This window comes from Cebus imitator, unplaced genomic scaffold (assembly GCF_001604975.1).
Source record: "Cebus imitator isolate Cc_AM_T3 unplaced genomic scaffold, Cebus_imitator-1.0 Scaffold315, whole genome shotgun sequence".
Lineage (NCBI taxonomy): Eukaryota > Metazoa > Chordata > Mammalia > Primates > Cebidae > Cebus > Cebus imitator.
Window position 1 is genome coordinate 1,812,969 of NW_016107630.1, and position 12,346 is coordinate 1,825,314.

General features: G+C 38.0%; 1 pseudogene across 1 annotated transcript; it reads left to right on the forward strand.

Annotated features, from left to right (window-relative positions):
* Positions 1–2,309: 2,309 nt before the first annotated feature.
* LOC108286175 lies at positions 2,310–4,046 on the forward strand (annotated as a pseudogene). Its single transcript, XR_001817841.2, has one exon. The product of XR_001817841.2 is annotated as an actin, cytoplasmic 1-like (transcript).
* The last annotated feature ends 8,300 nt before the right edge of the window (positions 4,047–12,346 follow it).

Genomic DNA, 12,346 nt, shown 5'->3' on the forward strand with positions numbered 1-12,346 from the left:
TCTAGATGCCTCCTCACGAGGTAGAGCATCTCTGCAGGAAATCCAGCAGCTCCAGTTAGGGGCATACAGACAGAACTCTCATCTCCCTGGGACAGAGCAGAGCACCTGGGAGGAAAGTGGCTGTGGTCTCGGGTTTAGCAGACAATCTTTTCTACATGCCAGCTTTGAAGAGGGCAGCTGATTCAGAAGGGGAATTCTCCCAGCACAGCATACTAGCTCTGCTAAGGGAAAGACTGCCTCCTCAGGTGGGTCCCTGACCCCATGCCTCATAACTGAGAAAGACCTCCCAACAGGGCTCAACAGACACCTCATACAGGAGAGCTCCAGATGATATCAGGACAGTGCCCCTCTGGGATGAAGCTTCCAGAGGAAGGAGCAGGCAGCAATCTTTGGTGTTCTGCCACCACTGCTGGTGATATCTAGGTGAACAGGGTCTAACATGGACCCCCAGCAAACTGCAGCAGACCTGAAGAAGAGGAGCCTGACTGTTAGAGAAGAAAAACTAATAGAAAGCAATAACAACAACATCAACTCCAACAACAAAAAATCCCCCAAAAACCCCATCCAAAGGTCATTAGCCTCAAAGATCAAAGGTAGATAAAAACACTGAAAATTCCAAAAACCAGAAGGCCTCTTCTTCTCCAAATGATCACGACACCTCTCCAGCAAGGTCACAGAACTGGATGGAAGATGAGATGGACGAATTGACAGAAGTAGGCTTCAGAAGGTGGGTAACAACAAACTCTGCTGAGCTAAAGGAGCGTGTTCTAACCCAATGCAAAGAAGCTAAGAAGTTTGATAAAAGGTTACAGGAGCTGCTAGCTAGAATAACCAGCTCAGAGAGGAACATAAATGACCTGATGGAGCTAAAAAAACACAGCATGAGAACTTCGTGAAGCATACACAAGTATCAGTAACCAAATCAAATGAAAATAGAAATAGAAAAAAGGGCATCAGAGTTTGAAGACCATCTTGCTGAAAGAAAGCATGCAGACAAGATTAGAGACAAAAGAATGAAAAGGAGCATGAAAAACTTCCAAAAACTATGGGACTATGTGAAAAGACCAAACTTATGATTGATTGGAGTACCTGAAAGAGACGGGGAGAAACCCTACAAGCCAGAAGAGGGTGGGGTGCAATAGTCAACATTTTAAAGAAAAGAATTTTCAACCTAGAATTTCATGTTCAGCCAAACTGAGCTTCATAAGAAAAGGAGAAATAGGATCCTTTCCCGACAAGCAAATGCTGAGGCATTTCACCACCACCAGGCCTGCCTTGCAAGAGCTCCTGAAGGGAACACTTAATATGGAAAGAAAAAACAAGTACCAGACACTGCAAAAACACACCAAAATGTAAAGATCAATAATACTATGAAGAAACTGCATCGACAGTGTGCAAAATAACCAACTAGCATCATGATGACAGGATCAAATTCACATGTAACAATATTAACCTTAAATGTAAATGGGATAAATGCCCCAATTAAAAAACGCATACTAGCAAATTGGTTAAAGAGTCAAGACTCATCATTGTGCCGTACTCAGGAGATCCATCTCATGTGCAAAGACACATATAGGCTCAAAATAAAGGGATGGAGGAAAATTTACCAAGCAAATGGAAAGTCAAAAAAAAAAAAAATCAGGGGTGGCAATCCAAGTCTCTGACAAACAGACTTTAAACCAACAAAGATCAAGAAAGACAAAGCAGGGCATTACATAATAGTATAGGGATCAATTCAACAAGAAGAGCTATCTTAAATATATATGAACCCAATATAAGAGTACCCAGATATATAAAACTAATTTTTAGAGACCTACAAAGAGACTTAGACTTTCATATAATAATAGTGGGAGACTTTAACACCCCACTGTCAATACTAGACAGATAAAGGAGACAGAAAATTAGCAAGGACATTCAGGACTTGAACTCAGTTCTGGATCAAGTGGACCTATTAGACATCTACAGAACTCTCGACCCCAAATCAACAGAATATACATTCTTCTCAGCGCCACATGGCACTTATCCTAAAACTGACCACATAATTGGAAGTAAAACACTCTTCAGCAAATTCAAAAGAACAGAAATCATTAAAAAAAAAAAAGTCTCTCCGAACACTGCAATCAAATTAGACTCAGGATTCAGAAACTCACTCAAAACCACACCACTGGAAATTGAACAACCTGCTGCTGAAAGACTCCTGGGTAAATAATGAAATTAAGGCAGAAATAAAGAAGTTCTTTGCGGCCAAGACCCCGTCCGCTCCGCGAGCACAGACCTTTGCCCTTGCCGTTCCGTCGCCCGTCCACACCCGCCGCCGCCTCACCATGGATGATGATGTGGCTGCACTCGTTGTGGACAACAGCTCCGGCATGTGCAAGGTCGGCTTCGCAGCGACGATGCTCCCTGGGCAGTCTTCCCCTCCATCGTGGGGCGCCCCTGGCACCAGGGAGTGATGGTGGGCATGGGTCAGAAGGACTCCTACGTGGGTGACGAGGCCCAGAGCAAGAGAGGCATCCTGACCCTGAAGTACCCCATCGAGCACGGCATTGTCACCAACTGGGACGACATGGAGAAGATCTGGCACCACACTTTCTACAACGAGCTGCGTGTGGCTCCTGAGGAGCACCCAGTGCTGCTTACTGAGGCCCCCCTGAACCCCAAGGCCAATCGTGAGAATATGACCCAGATCATGTTTGAGACCTTCAACACCCCAGCCATGTATGTGGCCATCCAGGCCGTGCTTTCCTTGTACGCCTCTGGCCATACCACTGGCATCGTGATGGACTCTGGTGACGGGGTCACCCACACTGTGCCCATCTATGAGGGGTATGCCCTCCCCCACGCCATTCTGCGTCTGGACCTGGCTGGCCAGGACCTGACTACCTCATGAAGATCCTTACCGAGCGCGGCTACAGCTTCACCACCACAGCTGAGCGGGAAATCGTGCATGACATCAAGGAGAAGCTGTGCTATGTAACCCTGGACTTCGGGCAGGAGATGGCCACGGCGGCCTCCAGCTCTTCCGGGAGAAGAGCTGTGAGCTGCCTGATGGTCAGGTCATCACCATCGGCAAAGAACGGTTCCGCTGCCCTGAGGCGCTCTTCCAGCCTTCTTTCCTGGGCATGGAATCTTGTGGCATCCAAGAAACTACCTTTAACTCCATCATGAAATGTGACGTGGACATCCGCAAAGACCTGTATGCCAACACAGTGCTGTCTGGCGGTACCACCATGTACCCTGGCATCACTGACAGGATGCAGAAGGAGATCACCGCCCTGGCACCCAGCACGATGAAGATCGAGATCATTGCTCCTCCCGAGCGCAAGTACTCCATGTGGATCGGTGGCTCCATCCTGGCCTCACTGTCCACCTTCCAGCAGATGTGGATCAGCAAGCAGGAGCATGAGGACTCCGGCCCCTCCATGTCCACTGCAAATGCTTCTAGGTGGACTGTGACTTAGTTGCATTACACCCTTTCTTGAAAAAACTTAACTTGCCCAGAAAACAAGATGAGGTTGGCATGGCTTTATGGCTTTATTTGTTTTTTTGTTTCGTCGTTTTTTTTTTTTTTGGCTTGACTCAGGATTTAAAAACTGGAATGGTGAAGGTGACAGCAGTCGGTTGGAGCTAGCATCCCCCAAAGCTCTATAATGTGGTCGAGGACTTGATTGTGTATGTTGTTTCTTTTTTTAAGTCATTCCAAATATCGTAAGATGCCATTGTTACAGGAAGTCCCTTGCCCTTCCAAAAGCCACCCCACTTCTCTCTAAGGAGAATGGACCAGTCCTCTCCTGAGTCCACACAGGGGAGGTAACAGCACTGCTTTTGTTGTAAATTATGTAATGAAAAAAAATTTAAATTTTGCCTTAATACTTTATTTTGTTTTATTTTAAAAGATTTTAGCCTCTCTGGCTACCCTTTTTTTGTCCCTCAACTTGAGATGTATGAAGGCTTTTGGTCTCCCTGAGAGTAGGTGGAGGCAGCCAGGGCTTACCTGTACACTGACTTGAGACCAGTTGAATAAAGTGCACACCTTAAAAAAAAAAGAAAAGAAAAAAAAGAAGTTCTTGAAACCAATGAAAACAAAGAGACAATGTACCAAAATCTCTGAGACACAGCTAAAGCACTGTTAAGAGAAAAATTTATAGTACCAAATGCCCACATCAGAAAGCTAGAAAGATCTCACATTGACATACAATTAAAAGAACTAGAGAAGCAAGAGCAAGCAAATCCAAAGGTTAGCAGAAGACAAGAAATAATCAAGATCAGAGCAGAACTGGAGATGGATACCCAAAAATCCCTTCAAAAATTAATGAACCCAGAAGCTGGGTTTTTGAAAAAAAAAAAAATAACAAAATAGATAGACCATTAGCTAGACTAATAAAGAAGAAAAGAGAGAAGAATTAAATAGACACAATAAAAACTGATAAAGGGGCTATTACCACTGATCCCACAGAAATAGACACTACATCAGAGAATACTACAAAAAACTCTATGTAAATAAACTAGAAAATCTAGAAGAAATAGATTAATTCCTGGACACATACACCCTCCCAAGACTAAACCAGAAAGAAGTTGAATCTCTGAATAGACCAGTAACAAGTTTTGAAATTAAGGCAGTAATTAATAGCTTACCAACCAAAAAAAGCCCAGGACCAAAGGGATTCACAACTGAATTCTATCAGAAGTACAAAGAGGAGCTGCTACCATTCCTTCTAAAACTATTCTGAACAATAGAGAAAGAGAGAGTTTTCCCTACCTCATTTTATGAGGTCAGCATCATCCTGATACCAAAACCTGGCAGAGACACAACAACAACAAAAATCTTCAGACCAGTATCCCTGATGAACATCAATGTGAACATTCTCTATAAAGTACTGGCAAATCAAACCCAGCAGCACATCAAAAAACTTATCTACCATGATCAAGTGGGCTTCATCCCTGGGATGCAAGGCTGGTTCAACATACTCAAATCAATAAACGTAATCCATCACATAAAAAAACCAGTAACAAAAACCACGATTATGTCAATAGATACAGAAAATACCTTTGATAAAATTCAACATCCTGTTAAAAACTTTAAATAAACTGGATATTGATGAAACGTAGCTCAAAGTAATAAGAGCTATTTATGACAAACCCACAGCCAATATCATACTGAATGGACAGAAGCTGGAAGCATTTCCTTTGAAAACAGGCACAAAATAAGGATGTCCCCTCTCACCACTCCTATTCAACATGGTATTGGAAGTCCTGGCCAGGACATTCAGGCAAGAAAAATAATAAAGTGTATTAGAATAGGAAGAGAGGAAGTCAAACTGTCTCTGTTTGCAGATGACATGATTCTTTATTTAGAAAACCCCATCATCTTGGCCCTAAAACTCCTTAAGCTGATAAGCAACTTCAGCACAGTCTCGGGATACAAAATCAATATGCAAAAATCACAAGCATTCCTAAACACCAACAATAGACAAGAAGAGAGTTAAATCATGAATGAGCTGTCATTCACAATTGCTACAAAGAGAATAAAATACTGAGCAGTACGGAAAACAAGCGATGTAAAGGACCTCTTCAAGAAGAACTACAAACCGCTGCTCAAGGAAATAAGACAGGACACAAATAAATGAAAAAACATTCCATCTTCATGGATAGGAAGAATCAATATTGTAAAAATGGCCATACTGCCCAAAGTAATTTATAGATTCAATGCTACTCCCATCAAATTACCATTGACATTCTTCACAGAATTAGAAAAAACTACTTTAAATTTCATATGGAACCAAAAAAGAGCCTATATAGCCAAGACAATCCTAAGCAAAAAGAACAAAGCTGGAGGCATCATGCTACCTGACTTCAAACTATGCTACATGTCTACAATAACCAAAACAGCATGGCACTGGTACCAAAGCAGACATTTAGACCAATTTAGAACAGAGACCTCAGAAATAGCACCACACTTCTACAACCATCTGATCTTTGAATAACCTGACAAAAACAAGCAATGAGGAAAGGATTCCCTATTTAATAAGTGGTGCTGGAAAAACTGACTAGCCAGATGCAGAAAATGGAAACTTGATCTTTTTCTTACACCTTATACAAAATTAACTCAAGATGGATTAAACACTTAAATGTAAAACCCAAAACCATAAAAACCCTAGAAGAAAACGTAGGCAATACCATTCAAAACATAGGCATGGGGCAAAGATTTCATTACAAAAACGTCAAAAGCAATTGCAACAAAAGCCAAAATTAACCAATCGGATCTAATTAAACTAAAGAGCTTCTGCACAACTAAAGAAACTAGCATCAGAGTGCCCAGGTAACCTACAGAATGGGAGAAAATTTTTGCAATCTATCCATCTGACAAAAGTCTTAATATCTAGAATCTACAAGGAACTCAAACAAATTTACAAGAAAAAAAACAACCCCATCAAAACGTAAGTAAAGGAGATGAACAGACACATCCCAAAAGAAGACATTTATGTGATCAAAAAACATATGAAAAAAAGCTGAGCATCACTGATCATTAGAAAAATGCAAATCAAAAACACAATGATATACCACCTCATGCCAGTCAGAATGGCAATTATTAAAAAGTCAAGAAACAACAGATGCTGGCAAGGCTGTGGAGAAATAGGAACGTTTCAACACTGTTGGTGGGAGTGTAAATGAGTTCAACCATTGTGGAAGACAGTATGGCAATTCCTCATGGATCTAGAACCCGAAATACCATTCACCCAGCAATCCCATTACTGGGTATATAGCCAAAGGATTATAAATAATTCTACTATAAATGTCCATGCACACATATATTTATTGCCGCACTATTTACAATAGCAAAGACCTGAAACCAATCCAAATGCCCATCAATGATAAACTCGATAAAGAAAATGAGGTACATATATACCATGGAATATTATGCAGCCATATAAAGGAATGAGATCATGTCCTTTGCATGGACACGAAGCTGGAAGCCAACATTCTCAGCAAACTAACACAGGAACAGAAAATGAAGCACCACATGTTCTCACTCATAAGTGGGAGTTGAACAGTGAGAACACATGGCCTCAGGGAGAGGAACAACACACACTGGGGCCTGCCAGGGGGTGGGGGCAAGGGGAGGGAGAGCATTAGAACAAATAGCTATTGCATGTGGGGCTTAAAACTTAGATGATGGGTTGATAGATGTAGCAAACCACCATGGCACACATATACTTATGTAACAAACCTGCACATTCTACGCATGTATCCCAGAACTTAAAGTAAAATTTAAAAAAAAAGAAAACCGGTTCAGGACCAAGGCCAGCATTGAGGGTCCACTTGAGCTATGTGGAGCAACAGCAGATGAACGGCTTAGGGCAGCCATGAAAGATTAAATATCTTCTCCTAATACTAGTTCTGTATCCAGGTCTTCAAATTAGCCTCAAGCCTTCAAAACTATGCATATGCATGATATCTGACGAAAAGCTAAAAATCATTAATCAAATGGATATCACCGTATTAGCTAATTCATGAAGAAATGTTTCTGGAGACATTTAAATGAAGTCATGAGTCTATAAAACATTACATGAGAAAATGCTTACAGATCACTGTCATGAAGAATAACGTAGATATCAGCAAATGTTATGTTTATGGATATGTCTACATTTATAGTTTAGATACTACTAATAATAACATGGTATAAAACTGAGCTTGAAAGATGTTATAAGGAGGGTCTTTGAATATATTTTGATGAAGTAGGCAATAATAAATCCAAAATATATGTATTATGCTAAGTAAATGGCAATCTCTAAGTTACAATTTAAAGTAAACTAATCTGAGTGTTCACTCAGAACTCTGGCTGAAAAAAGATAACATGTAATAGAAAGTGTTTTATATTTCAAGGTAATTGTTAAATTAAACATGTAACATTTAACATGCTAAATCTGCACCAGTATTTAGTTATTAAATTTAGTATGTCAATGAAGAGCACTTTACATGAAAGTAATTTTGAGATTGTGGTGCCATATGACAATGTGAAACCAAGCATCAGAAACTATAAGCATACTATTAGTAAACTATCTGATCACTCTGAAGCTGAACATGCCATTTGGAAACTAAAGGACAAAATAAAGAAGAACAAATTTTCTTGGAACATAGATAACTGATATGTAAGATTATTTTTCCAAAGGTTAAGAGAAACAGAAATACAGAGATAAATTTGTAAGATGATAAGTGAAGAAGGCACTTTAAAAACAACAGACCTGTTTCTCACTCATTTTCTTACAAATTCAGGTGAAAACCTACAAGGGCATTATGACATCAATTATGAACACAGCATATATAATAAATGCATTAATTCTCAAATACCCTGCATCATGTAGTTACAAAAACTTGGAAAGTATTCACAAATAAAGTACCATTTCTAGTTTGGAGTAATCAATACAAGTACCCGATTTCAGTTCTCTGCTCCTTTATATCTCTATTTCCAACTAACTCAGACACCACCTACATATCCTTTCTTTGGATTTTAGAAATAAACATTTTACAATGGTTTAGAAAAGAAATAATGGATTCTGGATGTTCACCTACCCCTAATTAGGTGTGACTTTTTGGAAGGTCATCACAGCTCATAGAACTTTGGTTTCTTTTCCCCTTCCAATGGGGGAGGGGAACAAAAATTGCTAAACTCTAGAAAATTCATGATGTTTGTGTCACTCACCACCAATTTGGTTATATACCATTTTGAATTATTCAGTAGTCTTCTCAGGTAGAGTCTAAGTGCCCTAGATATATTTCCCATTACCTAGCACAGTGCTGAGTTATAACTAGCTGTTTTTAAAATACTTCTTCATGGACTGAATATTTACTGGAAAAATATTGGAGGCCAAGAAAAGACATATTCACTTACTTGAATATTCTCTGGTCTAAAATTGTCTTCTATCAGCAGTGTGAAATAGGATGGTTGAAGAGTTTGTTTGAAAAGAAATCTTCTCATTATCAATTTGAAATACACTATCTTCCAAATGTTATGTTACATTATCTATAACCTAGAGGATTTGTTCATGCATATTTTTTTACACATCTGAAAGTAAAATGGGTTAATGTGTGACCTACCTACAGAAATAGCCGAAGTCATTTTAGACAGCCTGGAAAAGGTAACAAACTTTCAAAACCACATTCCTATTTAGCTGGCATATATATAACATGTGTCTTCTTGTCGGTTCCAGCAATATCATGTATATATTAGGAAAAAAAAGTATTATTCATAATTAGCTTCCTTTTGGGCCCTGATGAAAGCATTCCACAATCTAAAGCTTTGTTTATAAAGTTCTTCATCGAGAACGAGCTAAGATGTTGAAATTATGATATAGATACAGAAGGCATCAGCTAGATAGTGTATTAATGATGAACTTCAAGTGTTGCAGCAACGGTTAAAAGGAAAATAAGTTAAAAGTACTAAGAAGGTGAGTAGAGTTATCAGAAACATATGGTATTTTTTTAAAGTCTTACTGAATGCAGCAGGGGTGCTGTGGATTTATTATGGAAAGAAAAATGATGAAGGCAAAATGTGAGTGAGAAGTAAGCTTTTATCTGATGAGTCTTTTCCATCTCATCCCATCTGCCTCATCTTAATCACACTTAGCTGTGTTGAAGCTATCTACAGAGGTTAAATTTATTTTGAAGTTCAGTAAATAAGGTTATATCTCTTGAAAAAAAAAGTAGCAGACTATACTATACTAAATAGTAAAATAGCAGATCCACCTAGTAGTGCTAATTTTTTGGCAAGATAATACATATGAGAAGCATGAACTGTGAATAGGATCGTTTGGTTGTTAAACTGGATAAGTCTTTAAAAATCATAAGAGAATATACATGATAAAGGCATTAGTAGTTTCATATATAGTCATGCACTATGTGACACTCTGTCAATGACGGACTGCATAAGACTGTAATACAACATTTTTATTGTACCTTTTCTGTGTTTAAATATGTTTAGATACACAAATATTTACTATTGTGTCACAGTTGACTATGTGTTTCGTGCAGCAACATGTTGTACCAGTTTGTATCCTTGGAAAAATAGACTGCACCATATATCCTAGGTGTATATTAGGCTATATTGTCTAGGTTTGTGTAAGAATACTTTATGATGTTGGGCCAATGACAAAATTGCCTAATGACACATTTCTGGGACGGTATCCCCATTCTTAAGCAATGTATGACGGTATTATAAAGTCATAGGTTCAAAGTGTTTTCAAGAGGAAAGGGACAATTTTCATTTGGATAAATTAAAATGAATGTTCTTCTTTGTAGACCATTTTCTCTTGTTAGAAGAAAACATGCTTTTTTTCGCATAATGTCATAAAAATCTAAGCACTTTTCAATTTCGAAATTCTTTTGCTCCAATATTCATATTCTTTTCCAACATCTCCCTATTCCTCTTCTTCTGCTTTCAAAATGCAGATATTTATAAACTTGGGAAAGCCTGTACTTCACCCTGAAGCTATCTTAGTTATGTGTTTCCTGCTAATAAATTTTGAGTGAGTTATCCACCTTTACACGACTCATGCCTAATCTGATATTTTCTTCCTCCACTCTATTGAAGGTGCATTCATACCTTTCTCCTGAACGGATTTTGTTTCCCTAACTTGACCACAAGCTTTTGTAGAAAGAACTTGTAATAAGTAATTTTGGGGCTTTGGCTACCATTGTACGTTGACCATAAAAAAATAAATAAGTTAGCTCAATTTATTAGTGGCCTTCAAATGCTCAATTGAATCCACATAACTATTAGGATAAGTAAGCCACCATTCATTACAATGAATTACTCTCTTATGTGAGAAATCCTCCCCTACAAGCTAACCCATCTTCCCTTTCTCAGGTGGCAAAAGACTCAGTATTCTTTTTCTTCTTTGTGTACTTACTGCCAATTTCTAGGAATCCCAGCCAGGAAAACACAGAGTAGTAAGTGTGAGTCGTGAGTTTCTAATATCATGAGAAAAGTGGCTGGCACTAGGAGAGAAGACCAGATTTCCTAGGCATCTATTAAACAGTATGTATTAAGTCCATAACACATGTTCTCTAGTACTAAGAAGGCTATCAAAGAATATCTAGATATAGCCCTTAATCTAAAGAAGCTCATATGTTCATAATACAAAAAAGAATGTGGAAAGAAATTTTAAAATTATTTTAAGAAGGAATTTCCAAAACCTTTTCTAAAAATGGCAGTACTGTTAGCTGCCATACCTAATTTATAGTATTGCTCTGAAGGTCAAATGGACATGAAAATAATCAAAAACATAAAATTGCAAACTCTACACACTTGCAAAAAAAATGTCATCATGTCATGTTACATTTTTATAAGAGTTATGAATACCTACAATTAGATAAAGATGTTTCTAAATGTCACTATATATATTAAAAACAAGGACTTGAAGGCATAGAATTCCATGTAATAATCCAACTCATAGAAGTCAAGGGTAAAGAAAGAATCCTAAAAGAAGCAGGAGAAAAAAAAACGAATAACATAACAATGGAGCTTCAATACAGCTGGTGGCAGACTTTTCAGTGGAAGACTTACAGGCCAGGAGAAAGTGGTATGACATATTTAAAGTGCTGAAGGAAAAAACCTTCTACCGTAAAATAATGTATCTGGTGAAAATATCCTTCAAATGTAAAGGAGAAATACTTTCCCAGACAAACAAAAGCTGAGAAATTTCACCAACACCAGACATATCCTATAAGAAATGCTAATGGAAGTATTTCAATCAGAAAGACAAGGATGTTAATAAGCAACAGAAAACCATCTGAAGGTACAACATTCACTGATACAGTAAGTATACAGTAAAACACAGAATATTATAAAACTATAACTATAGTATGTAGACTAATCTGATCTTAAGTAGAAAGACTAAATGATGAACCAGTAAGATATAAATAGAAGTAACAAAAAGTTGAAAAGCATGGGGAATGGGAATATACTACTTGGAATTCCTATGTTTTCTTTTCTTTCTTCTTTTTATGTTTGTTTATTTATGTCAACACTGTTAGTTGTCATCAGCTAAAAATAATAAGTTATAACACGTATTTGCAAGACTCATGGTAACTTCAAATCAAAAAATATAAAATGGTTCCAAAAAAAATAAAAAGCAAGAAATTAAATTCTATCAGCAAAGAAAATCACATTGACTGAAAAAGAAGACAAGAAGAAGTAAAGAAAGAGACGAATACAAAACAACTTGAAAACAAATAATAACAAGGTAGAAGTAAGTTCTTACTTATCAACAATAACATAGAGTGTAAATGGACTAAACTCTTCAATCAGAAGACATACAGTGGCTGAATGGATTAAAAAAAAAAAAAA